We start from the raw sequence: 16014 nt of genomic DNA, 5'->3' as shown, positions 1-16014 counted from the left end.
TTTTACTAGAGATCCCATCATGTTTTATTTTTTACCACAGTGATCTAAAACAATATTCTTCCTAAGTCAGGCTGACTCAAAAATAAAACATCAAAAGAGGAAGCAGAACCCCATCCTCAAACAAAATACCTCACAGCTGACGATCCCAGATAGACAGCATTTACCCCTAGGCCAGTGAAGATCCACAGATTCTGTTTGTTTGTTTGTTTGTTGTTTGTTTTAAATGTTCTTCCACGGATCTGTGATGTTTTTCTCCTTTCTGTGAAGTCACCCTGTCCTTGATTCTTGCAACATAAATCTAGTACTTAATCACCCCCCATACTTCCCCAAAACGAACCTCCTCCAGCTACCCTTCTTCCAAGATCCTCAAAGTGCAGGAAAATGTGGTGTTCTCAGTAATCCACAGCAGCTCAGAACCCCTCAAATGTTGTACCAGCAACAGGAGAGTTTGACAATTTACCGCCGTTACAGTTCAACAGAGAGGCCAAAATGTATGAGAAAATTCTTTGTTTAATTTTTCTAATTTGAGTTTCTCCACACACATTGACTTAGGTATCTCACTGAGCTGAGTGAGGTTAAAGATCGTGGTACATTTGTAAGAGGGTCAGTGATACTGAATGTCACCAGGTAAACACACGATGTATCCCATCCTTAATAGCAGTTGCTTTGCCGCCAGCTGCTGGACATCTGCTTTCTGAAAGAGAAGGGAGTTTATTTTAAGTTATTCGACAAACCTTCCAGAAACAAGGAAAACTGCATTTGCATGTATTATCAAATACTTCACTTTCTTTTCATTTGGCACTCTTCTGTCAGGAAATAGAAAGCTCCATGATACAGAATTAAAACTCTGTGTGTGTGTGTGTGTGTGTGTGTGTGTGTGTGTGTGTGTGTGTGTTTTCAGGCATACACAAATAGGAGGCATAGTAGAGTTATACATTTCAAGACTCTCTGTGTAGGTTGTGATATAGCAAAGGAAATCTCAATACCACAAATCAGGGGGAAGCAGAGTGAAAAATCATGGGGTTTACAGCATGAAAGTATTGATCCCTGCTGCCAAGAAGAATCTGAAGAGTCGTGGAACAAGAAAAATAAAAACCCACACTTCTGGATTACAAAGGAGATGTCCCTCTCTGAGCAATGGCCTCTTTCCACTTCCCATTGGGAAATTCAGGAAAATATAAGTCTTTGCAAAAGACGCCAAATAATCAGCATTTTGAGTTATTGTGGGCACACTGCTTTTTTAGGCAAAAATCAACATATAGTCCAGTCGATATGGTGTCAGAGCATCTATAGAAACCATGTCAAAAATGTGCTGGGGAGCATTCTAACAGATCTTTGAATGTATTCAAATAAAACATGGATACTCAATTCCATTCTCACAGTGTAAAACGTTGACTGTAAAACCCCTTGATTTTTTGTTGCTTTTACCTTTTAAAATGTTAAAATCATTATTTTTCACAGGCTGCATAAAAAGAAGCTGTGAACGTGATTTGGCTCATGGACATGTTTTCTGCTTCCTGCCTTAAAATATTTCATTTTTACTATCGAATGTTTGAGATTTCTATTAAGTATGACGTGGAAAAACAAATGAGTTCGACTTCCATTTTCTCTAGCAATAGGGCATGATAGAGGTGCTAAAAGTCTTCTGTCCCTGAGGGGTTTTGAATAATAAATGTCCCTCACAGTCTTGGGCAGTTGGACACTTGGTCACCATCTCATGATGCTATTAGGGTACGTTTAGGAGTTGTATGTACCCTTGTTGGAGTAAGTATTGCCTGCCAACATAGCTTCTTAGGTCTGTAAGTAGCAAGGAGGGCCCAAGGGAGGGTGCTTGAATCTCACTCAGAAAGGGAAAGTAAATAGGCATCTGAAGTGGATGGAAGGAGGAAACTGGGTGGGAGAAGGGTGCCAAGGGTTTTTAACATCCCTCCTAGGCTCCATCCCAGTTACCTGCCAACAGCAAAGTATGTCTGACTCACTATAAAAAGGGGCTGTTTGCCACCTTCTCTCTTTCTCTCTGTCTCTCTCTGTCTCTCTCTCTCTGTCTCTCTCTCTGTCTCTCTCTCTCTCTGTCTCTCTGTCTCTCTCTCTCTCTCTCTCTCTCTCTCTCTCTCTCTCTCTCTCTCTCTGCCTTCCTCTATCTACCTCTAATCAACTCCCCTTATCATGCCCCAAATAAACTCTATACTATACTATATCCATTGTATGGCTGGTACCTCAGGGGGAAGGGATGCCTTAGCATGGGAGAAAGAGGCACCACCTTCCACCTTAACATGCCTCACCTCTACTAAACATATCCTGGTTCTTTCTTTTTTAATAAAACACAAAGACAACAGAGGTGGAGAGATCAGGTATGGGGAGAGCAGGGAGGGAGCTGGGAGAAAGAACAGGAATTGGTGGGAGAAAGAGCTGGGGAAACCTGGAATGGGGGAGGCAACTGGGAATCTATGGCAGTAACCCTAGCTAAGACTCATAACAGCAGGGCTATGCAACCTGAAGTGGCCACCTTCTGTAGCCAAAAAGGACTTCCAGTGGAGGGGAGGGGAGGGGAGGGGAGGGGAGGGGAGGGGACATCAACTCTCCATAAAACCTTTGACCCCAAATTTGTCCTGCCTATAAGATGCAAGGATAAAGATGAAGAGATTGAGAGAATGGGTAACCAATTACTGGTCCAACTTGACCCATTCCATGGGAGAAAACCAACCCCTGAGACTATAATGATGCTCTACTATGTTTGCAAACAGGATCCTAGATAACTGTTTTCTAAGAGGCTTCATCCAGCCTCTTAGATTGTTTAGATGGAAACAGATACAGAGACCCACAGCCAAACATCAGCAAAGCTAGAAGAGTCTTGTGGAAGAATGTGGAGATGGGAATGGAGTACTGAGAGAGCAGGAAGGGGTCAAGGATACTGCATGAAGACCCACAGAATAAACTAACCTGGGTCTTTGGAGGCGCAAAGAGACTGAACCACCAACCAAAGAGTAAGTATGGACTGGATCTAGGCCCCTGCACATATGAAGCAGATGTGCAACTTGATCTTCATGTGGGTTCCCTAACAACTGGAGTGGGGGCTGTCTTTGACTCTGTTGGCTGCCTTCGGATCTCTTTCAGCTAGCTGGGAAGCCTCAGTTTAAGAAAACGAGCTTAGTCCTGCTGTGACTTGATGTGCCAGGGTGGGTTGATACTCATCCTCATCGGGTGCCTCCCCTTACGATAAGAGAAAGGGAGAGGGCAAAACAGGGAGGGGGTTTGAGGGTGGGGCTAGAAGGAGGGCTTGAGTTCAGTAAAGTAAATAAACTAATTAATGGAAAAAAGAAAAGAATTTGCACAGATAAATCAGCAATAAGCTCTTAAAAATAAGCAAGAAGTAACACACACACACACACAGAGAGAGAGAGAGAGAGAGAGAGAGAGAGAGAGAGAGAGAGAGAGAATTTAACAGAGCTATAGACATGATTTGGTGGTTAAAAGAATACACTGCTCTTACATTGGACAGGATCCAAGCTTGGTTACAAGTTCTCCTTCATACTCAATCCCAGTCCCCACCCCCGTTTCTGACAGACATCTCACCAGTGACTCCAGCTCCGGGGGAATCGAAGCATTTGGCCTCTATGACCATCCTAACTCATATACCCAATAGGCACTTAACTAAAAATAAGGAAACAACCCTTTTGAAAAATTGAATATTTTTTAGTAAGTTAAATTTAAAACTTGGTGACTAGAGAAGCAGAGAGGCTGGGCAGTAACACAGTTGGTAAATTGCTTTTTTTGGCAAGCATAAAGAAAGATTTTGATTTCCAGAACTTATACATTAACAAATGTGCATGGTGGTACACACTTGTAATGTTGGTATTAAGAAGGTAGGAAAAAATATGGGTCGAATATTTGACTATGGGATGGCAAACCCCTGTCTTTCTGCTGAGGTGGGCTCTACAAGTTCCTTCTCCTCACTGTAAGACACTTCATCTAAGGTCCTTTGAGTCCTGAGAGTCTCTCACCTCCTCGGTATCTGGCACATGGCATTGGAAGATCTTCCCTACCTCCTACCTCCCGAGGTTGACTGTTTCCATTCTGTCTGGTGGCCCTTGGGGCTTCAGTCCTTTTCCCACACCCAATACCAGATCATCTTCCTCTCTTCCCCCACACCAGACCCTCCCATCCCCTTTCTCTTTCAGGTCCCTCCTTACCCCCTTCTGTGATTGCTTTCTTCTCCCTCTCAAGTGGGATTGAGCAGTCCTCACTTGGACCTTTTAGGGTCAGCTTGTTAACCTTTTTGGGTTCTGTGGATTGTATCCTGGGTATTCTGTACTTTTATGGCTGACATTCAGTTATTAGTGAGAACATACCATGCATGTCCTATTGTGTCTGAGATACCACACTCAGGATGATATTTTATAGTTCCATCCATTTGCCTCATCGAGTCAGGGGTTGGGAGAGGTATGGGATGTGAAACAATCAGAGGGTGGACTGGGAGGGGGATAAAATCTGGAGTGTAAAAAAGGATTAAATAAAAAAATTTAAAAAGAAGGAGAAGGTAGAAACAGATGAATGGATGGCACTGGTCAATCATCCCAACCTTTTTAGTAAACTTCAGACCAGGGAAATACAATCTCAAAACAATTGTAAAGGTGGTTGTCACCTGAAGAACAACAGATTGTTGTGAGAATGTACTGTGACCTCCACACAAGTGCAATAACAACCTCCTCTTACCCTTTCATAATACTATAAAAATGTTAATTAAAATTGTTTTTTAAATTGTGCATCTCTTTGTAAGCATATCAGAATCAGGAACTATTTACTGGCATCCAATTCTAATAACCATATTAGCATATGATAAATTATACAGGATAACTTTCTACAACATGATGGCCTTGACTTTTTTCACAATGCTAAGGTAGAATATTTCCAGGTTTCTCAATAGTTTGCTTCACTTATTTCACTCTCTGTTCTTTGGAAATAAGATACTGAGGCCAATCCCAGTCATCACTATTGGGAAACATGGATATGGAAGGACAGAGTCAAATTGTCTCCTGAAGGTCACATATCTCTGTAGGTTACATGGACTACTGTGAGAAAAGTTTGTGCCTTCCTCCATTTATTTATCCCGACCGTTTACTGATGTCTGCCACCACGGAGACGTCCAGTATAATTTGATCATTAACCTAAAGCTGCATGACATGTTAATTTTCTTGGTCATTAGAAGCTCTTTCTTCTCGATCCTCAAAGTGAAATGTATCTTTTCACACACTCTTCCCATAGTGAATATGTAGCAATTCTAATTCCCAATATATTATTGGATAATATGGAAGGTAACTATGTCCAAAACCTCTGTTAAAATATTAGTTCTCTTGTAAAAACAAATGGTAAAGAACTCCCTCACCCCTTCAATATCTGAGCATCTAAAGAGACTATGATGTCTGTAAACCAAGACATAGGTCCTCCAAACACTGAATACTCTGTCAGATTGGCCTTGGCCTCTTGGCTCTCAGAACCATGAGGAATAAATTGCTATTTCTACACATTCTGGTCTTCTGTTAGCATGTCTTGCCTCAGCAGCAACTGCATCCTGTTAATATTGTTTTATCCTTTTCCCAGCATCTTTCTAATATCTGATGCACTAGGCTCATGCTACATTTTTATGAACTATGTCAAGAATTAGCTATACATCAACTCACTATAGGAAAGTTCAGAATCTCTTTCTCAATAACTAGTAAAAATAAAATAATCAGTCAGTGTATGGATAATGAGAATGGTAGAATAAAAGGACTTGAGCTAATGTGCTGTTCTGTAGAACATCACAATAAACAGTCACAGAAGATCTTTACAAGCACAGAAAAAATATTTACCAAATTTGGCCCACACTGATAGACAAACAGACTCAATGAAATTCAGACAAATGCATTCAATGTGGATCACATTTGCTAAACACAACACAATAAATCCTAAAATTATTCATAAAATGTAACTAGGCAATCAAATTGAGTCATGCAAATTTAAAAACATTTCTGTAAATGACATGGGTCAAGAAAGAAATACTAATGGAAATCTGAAAACATTTATAATTGAGCAATGACAATAATATGACATATTGCAACTAGTGGAATAACACAGAATTAGTATGTAGGAATACAGAGACCTACTCGCTCTAATTAGAAGAAAATTTGAAAGCTAATATCTAGCACACAAACTAGGATGGAAAAATCAGGTTAATGCCAAGAAAGGCAGATGGAAATAAATAAAAGAATAAAGTAGAAATTGATTAACTCATAAATAAATATGCAATGACAGTTAAAACAAAGAAGCAAGATTCATCAGAGAAAGTAGAAGTCTATAAAAGAAAATGCAGTTAACATACTAAGAGTGAGTGGGGAGTGGGGCAGCATACTATTCTATAATTGTACAGAGACTATAAAGCTAATATTCCTATGAAAACAGATAAAATGGGCATTTCTATAAAAATGTAATCTACCAAAACTTATTCAGGATGAAAGAGAGATTCCTAACAATCCTACAGTCAGTAAGAGATTGAGTGTGCTCAAATCTTCCTACCAACAAACCAAGATGTTCAGACAGAAATGAGGATGACCTCCAACAAATACCCAGAAATAGGTGCTCCATTCTTAAATGTTCCTGGGCAGTGATGAGAAAATGGGGGAGGAGGAGTCCACGATTCACTTGAAAATGTTAACCTCCAAGCCTAATGAAGATATTGTCATAAAATAAAATAAAATTTTTTCATGAACATATAAGAAAAAAACTTTAAAATGGTGAGCTGAACTAAATAAAGTTTTAAAGGGCTTAATTATTCATGACCAATTGGTTTATCTCAAAATTACAGGCTGGTTGAATGTCAGAAATTCAGTATTATAATACACAATGCATTGATTACAGCAGAAAATCATATGACCAACTCAGTAGATAAGAAAAAAAATATTTTAAAACTTCATTTTCCTCATATCTTATTACAAAAAAAGAACTAGGCTCAAAATAATTTTCTTTAACTTTACCCATCAGCATAAAACTCTCTTATTAATTGTCAAATGTGAAAGCATTTCCTACACAGTGAGACAAGAAACCCAATTCTGTGTGTTGCTATATTAGAAGTTCTTCAGTAGAGAGTGGGAAGGAAAGAATGAAGGTTATTACTGTAAGAAATGAGTAATCTAAATGGTCAGTATTTTTTAGAAGCTCTAACAAACTCAAGACAAAACTTACAAAGAACTGGCAGACATTTTTTTAGAAACACAAAAGATTTTAACAACGTTACTGAATATAAAATCAATACACTAAAATCAATTGCATTTCTGAAGAGCAGAAACAGCTGGAAATATAGCTTTAAAAAAGCAAACATTTATTGTATCACAAAACTACAAGGTACCTAGGATTCAATCTAACAATGTGTAGAAACTTTATGGATAGAACTATAAAACTTTGTTAAAAGCTATTAAAGGCAACCCAAACAAATGGGGTAATAAAACATGTGGTCGGGTAAAAAGACTTGAAATCATAAAAATGTCGATTCCCTCCACTTGATCTATAGATTCAATGCAATTCCAATCAGAAGATCAGTGGGATTTTTACTTTTCATAGAACTTTGCAAGCTGGTTCTAAAATTCATTATGCAAGAGCAAGAAGCCAAAATTATACAGGACAACAGTGTGGTAGAAAACATGGTTAGAGCATTTGCTTCACAGAACTTCCTCAATACATTATTATAAAGCTATAAGTATAAAGCATGTGAGCTTTAGAAGGAATACAGAAATACACCAATAGAATAAAGAATCCCAGGAGAGCCACACACACGACATGGGTGGCTCATTAAAACTGCAAACATTACTAGAGCAACTGTTTGTCCACACAAAAATATGAGAGATGCTATGAATTAAAACAACCAAACAAGTGAAAGATTTGTATGACAATAGCTTCAAGTCTCTCAGGAATGAAAACAAAGAAAATCTCAGAAGGCGGAGAGATCTCCCATGCTCATGGATTGGCAGAATTAACATAGTAAAAATGGCCATTCTAACAAAGACAATCTACAGATTCAGTGCAATCCTCCATCAAAATCCCAGCACAATTCTTCAAAGATATAGAAAGAGCAATTCTCAATTTTATCTGGAAAGGCAAAAACCAAGAATAGTGAAAAAAAATTCTTAAGAATAAAAGAATGGTTGGGGGAAGCACCATCCCTGACCTCAAGCTCTACTACAGAGCAATAGTGATAAAAAAAAAAAAACTACATGGTATTGATACAGAGATAGACACGTTGATCAATGGAATAGAATTGAAGACCCAGAAATAAAACCACACACTTATGTACATTTGATCTTTGAAAAAGGAGCCAAAAATATAAAATGGCAAAAAAAAAGCATCTTCAATAAATGGTGCTGGTCTAACTGGCTCTCTGTATGTAGAAAAATGAAAATAGACCCATATTTGTCACCATGCACAAAGCTCAAGTACAAGTGGATCAAGGGCCTCAACATAAAACCAGATATATAATGTAATAGAAGAGAAAGTGGGAAAGAGCCTTGAAGTCATTGGCACAAAGGAATATTTCCTAAACAGAACTCCAATGGCTTAGAGTCTAAGATCAAGAATTAATAAATGGGACCTCATAAAAAGGAAAAGCTTCTGTAGGGCAAAGGATATAGTCTATAAGACAAATCTGTGCCCAGAGCTGACCCAGTCCCACAGCTCTCTGTACCCAAATCCCTTAGGGGAGAGAGCTGGACTCTCAGAAGTGCAGACACTTCTGAAAGCATAGTGGATACAATCACTTCTGCTCACATTTCTGGCACAAGAGGAACCCACTTAGAGCCTTCTGGACACAGGAACCTAGGAGCAGTCGGGAAAAGGATCCTACTGGTCTCTGCCTGTGCCCACAGCTGAAAGCCAGGCTCCAGGAGCTCTGTCACAACCAAAAGCAGAGGTAAAACAACCACTTCTGCTCAAAGGGACCTGCCTGGAGCCCTCAGGACACAGGAACCCAGGAACAGCCTGGGACAGGATACATCTGGTTTCTGCCTGCACAGGGAGCTGACCCTGTCCCACAGCTCTCTCTACCCACTGGGAGAAAGTTGGTCTCCAATAGTATAGGCACACAGGCTTACAGGAGGGTCAAGCCACTGTCAGAGACAGAAAGACGGGCTAACACCAGAGACAACCAGATGGTAAGGGCAAGCACAGGAATATAAGTGACAGAAACCAAGACTATTTGTCAACATCAGAGCCCAGTTCTCCCACCAAAGCAAATACTGGATATCCAAACACACTGGAAAAGCAAGATTTGGATTGAAAATCACATCTCATGATGAAGATAGAGGACTGTAAGAAGGACATAAATAACTTCCTTAAGAACTACGGGACAACATAGGTAAACAAGTAGAAACCCTTAAAGAGGAAACACAAAAAGTCCTTTAAAACTTATAGGAAAACAGTCATACAGGTGAAGGAATTTTACAAAACCATCCAGGATCTAAAAATGGAAATAGAAATAATAAAGAAATCACAAAGGGAAACAACCCTGAAGATAGAAAACCTAGAAAAGAGATCAGGAGTCATAAACTTAAGCATCACCAAGAGGATACAAGAGATAGAATCTCAGGAGGAGAAGATACCAGAAAACATTGTCAAAATCATCAAGGAGAATGTAAAATGTGAGAAGCTCCTAACCCAAAATATTCAGGAAACCCAGGGCACGATGAGAAGATCAAACCTAAGGATAATAGGTATAAAAGAGAGCAAAGATTCCCAACTCAAAGGGCCAGTAAATATCTTCAACTAAATTGTAGAAGAAAACTTCCCTAACCTAAAAAAAGAAAAGATGCCCATAAACATACAAGAAGCCTACAGAACTCCAAATAGATTGGACCAGAAAAAATTCCTCCCATCACATAATTGTCAAAACAACAAATGCACAAAACAAAGAAAGAATATTAAAAGAAGTATGGGGAAAAGATCAAGAAACACATAAAGGCAGACATCAGAATCACACCAGACTTCTCACCAATGACTAAGAAAGCCAGAAGATCCTGGGCAGATGTCATACAGATCCTAAGAGAACACAAATGCCAGCCCAGGCTACAATACCCAGCAAAACTCTCATTTAACATAGATGGGAAAACCAAGATATTCCATCACAAAATCAAATTTACACAATATCTTTCCACAAATCCAGCCCTAAAAAAAATAATAGATGGAAAACCCCAATACAAGGAGGGAAACTACACCATAAAACAGCAAGAAAGTAATGTCCTTGCAATGAATCAAAAGAAGAGAGAAACACAAACATATCCACCTCTAACATCAAAAAATGACAGAAAGCAACAACCACTATTATACAAAGAGATGTTCTACCTCATTGAGAATAAAAAAGATACACATTAAATCAGAATTTTAGACTTCACCATTTATGTAATTTTGGATATATGTGACAGTTCTCAGGATTATTATTTTTTAAACATCCCCCCTGGTATAAAGAATTGATTGGAAGAGAGTGAAATAAATCAATTGTGATTATCTCTACCATAAGCAAAAAGAAAAGAATGATAAAGTTCTTTCCAATACTAATGAGAGAAAAAGAAGGAGGCTATGCCTATGGGCAATAGGAAAAAGAATCTAGTTTTTACTGCCCATCATCTATCTTCAAGAAATACCTAGCATACATGGACATGAATTTCATATTTACTTAATTTGATAATTGATAAAATTCAAAACATGAAATAGTCATAGGAACTAATAACTGTTTAGTTATTTTGGCTTGTTCCATTTGTGAGTATAAAATAATTTCTGGATATTTTCTTTAAAAACTTTATACCTAGAAGAACAAGATTGAAACTTTCATATGTCTGAAAGCTAATGAGATAAAAAATTATCTGTATATGTGTTTATTGCTTTATCTCTTTATAACTAATTTCTTTATATCTTCTGCCAACATTTTTATCACATTTTAAAATATTTTGTGGAATAGTTTGATGCAAATACTTTCTCTCTCATTTTATACAAACATTATTATATTGTGAAATTTGTTGACTTCCATTTTGCTTAATTTTAATAAATGTTTAAAGCATTTATTTAGTTGGATCTAAATATATCTTTTCAATAGCTTGTAAAAAGGTACCAATTGCACAAAATCTAATAATTCTACCCATCTTTAGTCCAAATTGTTTGGATGTTAATCTATATTTCCATTGGTTTTTATACATATTTCATTTGTCCACCTACACATCTATTAAGGTTTGTTATCTAATATATACATCTAAACTATTTTCCCAAACCCGTAAAGTTTTCCAGAGACCCATGTAATGTCAATTATTACATAAGTCAAGGTTATTTCCTGAGCTTTCTATATTTTTTGTCTTGATCTACAACTCTGATTTTTAACTATAACTTCCCAGTGTGCAGTATATTATCTAATACCTGATTTCTGTTCCCTCTCCTTGTTGATAACTCCTGCATTTTACCCTTTTTAAACCTGCATGTTGAGGAGATAGCTTTTAGGGTATAGCACTTGTATATACATAAGGACCTGAGTTCAATCTCCAGAACCCAGATAAAAACAGGCATGGTAGCAGGTATCTATAAGCCTAATGCTCCTGTAGTGAGAGAAGAAAATCCTCAGAAGCTCAAAAGTCAGTGCACTTGCCTCATGCTGAGATGACCAGCAAGAACAGCCTGTCTCAAACGGGGTGGGAAGGGAGGACCCGTACCAGACTTCCATGTGTGCACCATGTCACAAACAAGAGACCGACACCCTGACTTTCATGTGTGAACCTTGTCAGATGCATGCACACACTAAAAATAAAATAAATTCACCATTGCCTGTAGAGTCTCTTCAACTCTATGGTTTGTTCTAGCCATGTGCTTTCCATCACACTTTGATGACATGTATGTTAAGAAGTCTAATGTTTTCTGAGATGGATAACCACAGAGCAAATGGTCCACTGAACATTTATGCAAGACATGTTAGTAGGACCTCAAAAATAACACATTCAGAGAAAAATCATGATTTTTCTTTCCTTACATTTCTTGTTCTGTGGATAACACATTTTTCTCAGTAACTTAAGAGACAGTAAAAGCCAGGGAATGATTCCTCCTGTTTTCTTATAAATATCCAGGAAATCACAGCTTTACCTCTTCCTTCTAACTGCCTTTCAAGACTTAAAAACAAACAGCAATATTCATTGATCTCTAGATCAATAAAATGTGCAAATAGCTCCAAGTCTTCTCATTGAATTCTCACAGTAAGTCATGTTATGGCTGTTGCATCGTCCCATTCCACAAATGAAAAAAATAAAACGAGACTGCTAAAAGAAGGAATCACTTCCTGTCCTCAAGGAGCGACCATCAACGTGGAGCTTGTAAGGGAATAATGACAGCATACCGAAGAGGAAAAGAGGAGCGGTGTCAGAGAAGACTGGGGGAGACCCGTGACTATGCAGCAGGTCACCCTCTTGTAAGAATGGGAGGGAGAGAAGTCAAGGTTGAAGAGCAGTTTCTAAAAGGCTGTGGAAGCTCCAAGAAAGCTTAGAAACTAGACAGGGAGATGAAGATTCCTTGTCTAAAAGGAGAAGCTTCTATCATAATATCTAGGCCATGCTCAGTCACTGGCCAGAAATGCAGCCATATTGGAATACAACAAAGGATTTCAGAGCCCATTCGGCTGGGCTGTTAACATCCCTGAAGTCAAAGATTTTCAGAAGTAAAATTTTCATGAACCCCATAGACAATGTACACAATTTGTCAAGATATGTCATATGAAAAATATGAAACTGTTATTTAAATCCTCGTAGTGCGATAACACAAACATCCATTTGTATATCTCCATCACCCTGCTCCAAAGGACACATCGAGTCACCTTCCCACTGGCAGCCTAGATTCCCAATTTGGTCCTCTACATGGAAACTACATAACACGTCAAATAACTGTGCATGCTGCTTTCCTCTCACGCTTACTCAATACCTCCACACTTTTTTAGAATAAAATCTGAAGTAAGTCACTAATATGGTATACATTTTCCATCAAGACAATGGCTTCCTTAGAATATTTTATGACACTTCTATGACTTCCTTAGAATATTTTATGACACTTCTATTTTTCAACTTTACAAAAGTATTTATTTCTCCCTTCATTCTTCCTTCCTTTGCTCAATAAATGATTGTTCAGCACCAACAACATCTGCCAAATCCATGCTAACAACAAAAATTATCTTTACCCAATGCTCATTGTGCCGGAAGTATCTTCACTGAGGGAACAAGCAACAGAATTAATACATTCAGAGAGAAATAAATAAAATAAATCGAAGCACATCGGAGGAGTGAGAAGACTGAAAAGGAGGTCAGGGTATGCCTGAAATTTCAAGTATTCAAATCTGAAGGAAGATTTTTCTATAAGAAGGGTAAAGAAAAAAAATATCATTCGGAAAGAGATTAGCAGATTGAAGGAACAGAAAACACTGTCTGAAGGGCAGTAAACAGGAAAGTATGTAAACCAGGATAGACCTCAGATTTGGCATTCTGTAACCTAAAGACTATGCCAAGCAGGATACCCTAGCCAAAATACTTGAGGTTTTAAATAAAGTGCCTTGGCTGGTGGGTAAACCATGAATTCTAAGGACAAAGGAGGAGCCAACTTTCAGGTTGCTGGGAATGGCACATTTGCCCGGGGTTTTGTCCTTCACAAACATCTGCTCATTCTTCATATCTCGGCCAAACTCTCAGCACCTGTGAGTAGTCTTCCCTCGTTTTTTCAGAAGTCTGTGAGCTGCCCTTCCTCTAGAAACGGTGGAATCCAAGGGTTCAGAGCAAACCTTGGCAGAGAGCAGAGAATTGTGCAGACTTCTGCTGCTTGTGTTGTTTTTAACTCCATGTCCTAGAGGACTCGCTGATGCTGGCAGCCTGACTCAGCTAACCCCGGCTCCTGGAGGTGAAGCTGAATGAAAGAAACATTTGACCTTTGGAAGGGATCATAAACATTTCTAAATGAGACTGACCTTAAAGAAGGAATGTATCCTAAAACTTAGCAGGTACAAATTGGAAGACTATGTAAAGCTCTCAAGTAGTGAACAAGATGCCCGTGTAATGGCTGATCCTGTCTGCTTGCTTGCCTTCAACGCTGAGCTGAGATGTTAATATCTACAGATGTTATTAAACCTTCCCACTAGTCCTGAGAGACAAAGCTGACCACAATAGTCCTTACCAAGTTAATTTCTTTCAACTACATCAGAACTGACATATTTATAAAATGGGTGCTTTCCAGATCTCAATTCGGCAAAAACTGGAGTCTATTTTTAATGGCACTTTGTAGCAGAAATATATTGTTTTTTTCCCTCTTTGGTTTTTCTGAACAGTTTTTTCCTTCTCTCATTTGTCCTGAGAATACACCCTTGCGGATTCTTTCATCTCGTCCTGGTCCAGCCCTAATCTGTCTTACAGCCATCTATACACCCAGATGCCAAACCACAGACAAAAAGCAATTTCCGCCAGAGTTTCCTGATGGGAATCACAGTGGACTTACAAGAACCCATGTTGGGAAATATTATGGAAACCTATACGGCATCACGCCCTTTCATTCCAGCCAGCAGAACGACGGAAAGCAAATCAACACGTGATAAGTGCCTAAGTGCCTCCCTGCTGGATTGTTGCTCTGGGGCTCAAGAGATTCTCCAACTCTCCTCCCTAAGAACTAAGTCAAAGTTGCACTAAAACTCCCAGCCTAACTCAGAAATACTTTTCAGTGGGAACCCAAGCACCATCATTCATATGAGATCTCCCTACACTGGCTTTCTAATGAATGAACTGTCATTGGATTGCAGAATTTTCACTTGCCGCAAATGAGGTCATGTGAGCACACAGCTCCCTACATGGGAATAACAGCACAGACTGGTAGAGTCATTCAGAGCTGTCAAATCAGAGATGAAAGGACTGAATTTTAGGAGTCCTCAAAGCAGATGAGGAAAACGCTTTTAATATGCTGTCAAGGTGTGTCTGTCCTTGAAGAAGTGGCTTCCTGACAGCTGCCAGTGCTTTCCTTCCTGCCAATGTTTAATTTCTCACAGAGAGTCGGGGCTTTAATTAGGTTCCTAGGGCAACTAACTCTGGATCTTTGACCTTATCCAGGATGCAGGATTTCAGAGCTCAGAATTAGTTAGGTCGCCCTTCGATACTGATCAAAAGTCTCGCCAGGAACACTCCAGGGTTCCGACTTCAGTGTCTCAGAAACCGAGACAGTCTCTTCATGTTGCCTTCTGAAGGGCAGCCTTACATGAAGTACCTGCTGTTGCCAAACCCTGCGTGGGAAAATGAAGAAGGAAGCTTGCAGAAGTTAGAAGTGAGGTGCAAACCTTGCAAGAACTTTCCCCGTCTGAATCTACCTATACACAGCACATTGAAAGGCCTGTACAATTGAAGGAGGCTTATATCCAGAAATGTAATTGATTTCGAAATGGGCAAACCTCTGAGTCACAACACAGACACAGACACATACACAGACACACACACACACCCACACACACACACACCCACACACACAAACACACACACAGAGAGAGAGAGAGAGAGAGAGAGAGAGAGAGAGAGAGAGAGAGAGGATGTTGTAATTGAATACTAGGAATTATTCTCAACTTGGTTAAAAGTGTGCGATCTAACAGGGCAGATGTCGAATTTTAATAATAGAATTTCTTGGCATGTCAAGTGAAGCATGGAGCATCTGCTTCTGCAATGCCAACATCTGTTCCTTTGACATCTCTGCCTTCCCTTATGCTAGATCCAGCTGTGACCGTAGTATTGAACCTGATAGGAAAGATGGGAAGAATTGCTCTGAACATGCTGCATTTGACAGGGCCAGCTGAAACAAAGCTGTCAGGATTAGACCGTCCTTCCTTCTGAAAGAAGAAAAACTGCTGGATCTCTCCAGATACCCTAACACTCCAACTTCCTGCTGAAATCAACACATTTAAAACTTCCCTAAGAAGGAGCCACAGAATTTACAAGGAACAAAGGCTTTGGGGAA

Source organism: Rattus norvegicus, chromosome 5, assembly GCF_021556685.1.
Source record: "Rattus norvegicus strain SHRSP/BbbUtx chromosome 5, alternate assembly SHRSP_T2T, whole genome shotgun sequence".
Lineage (NCBI taxonomy): Eukaryota > Metazoa > Chordata > Mammalia > Rodentia > Muridae > Rattus > Rattus norvegicus.
Note: the sequence above shows the minus strand (reverse complement) of the source record.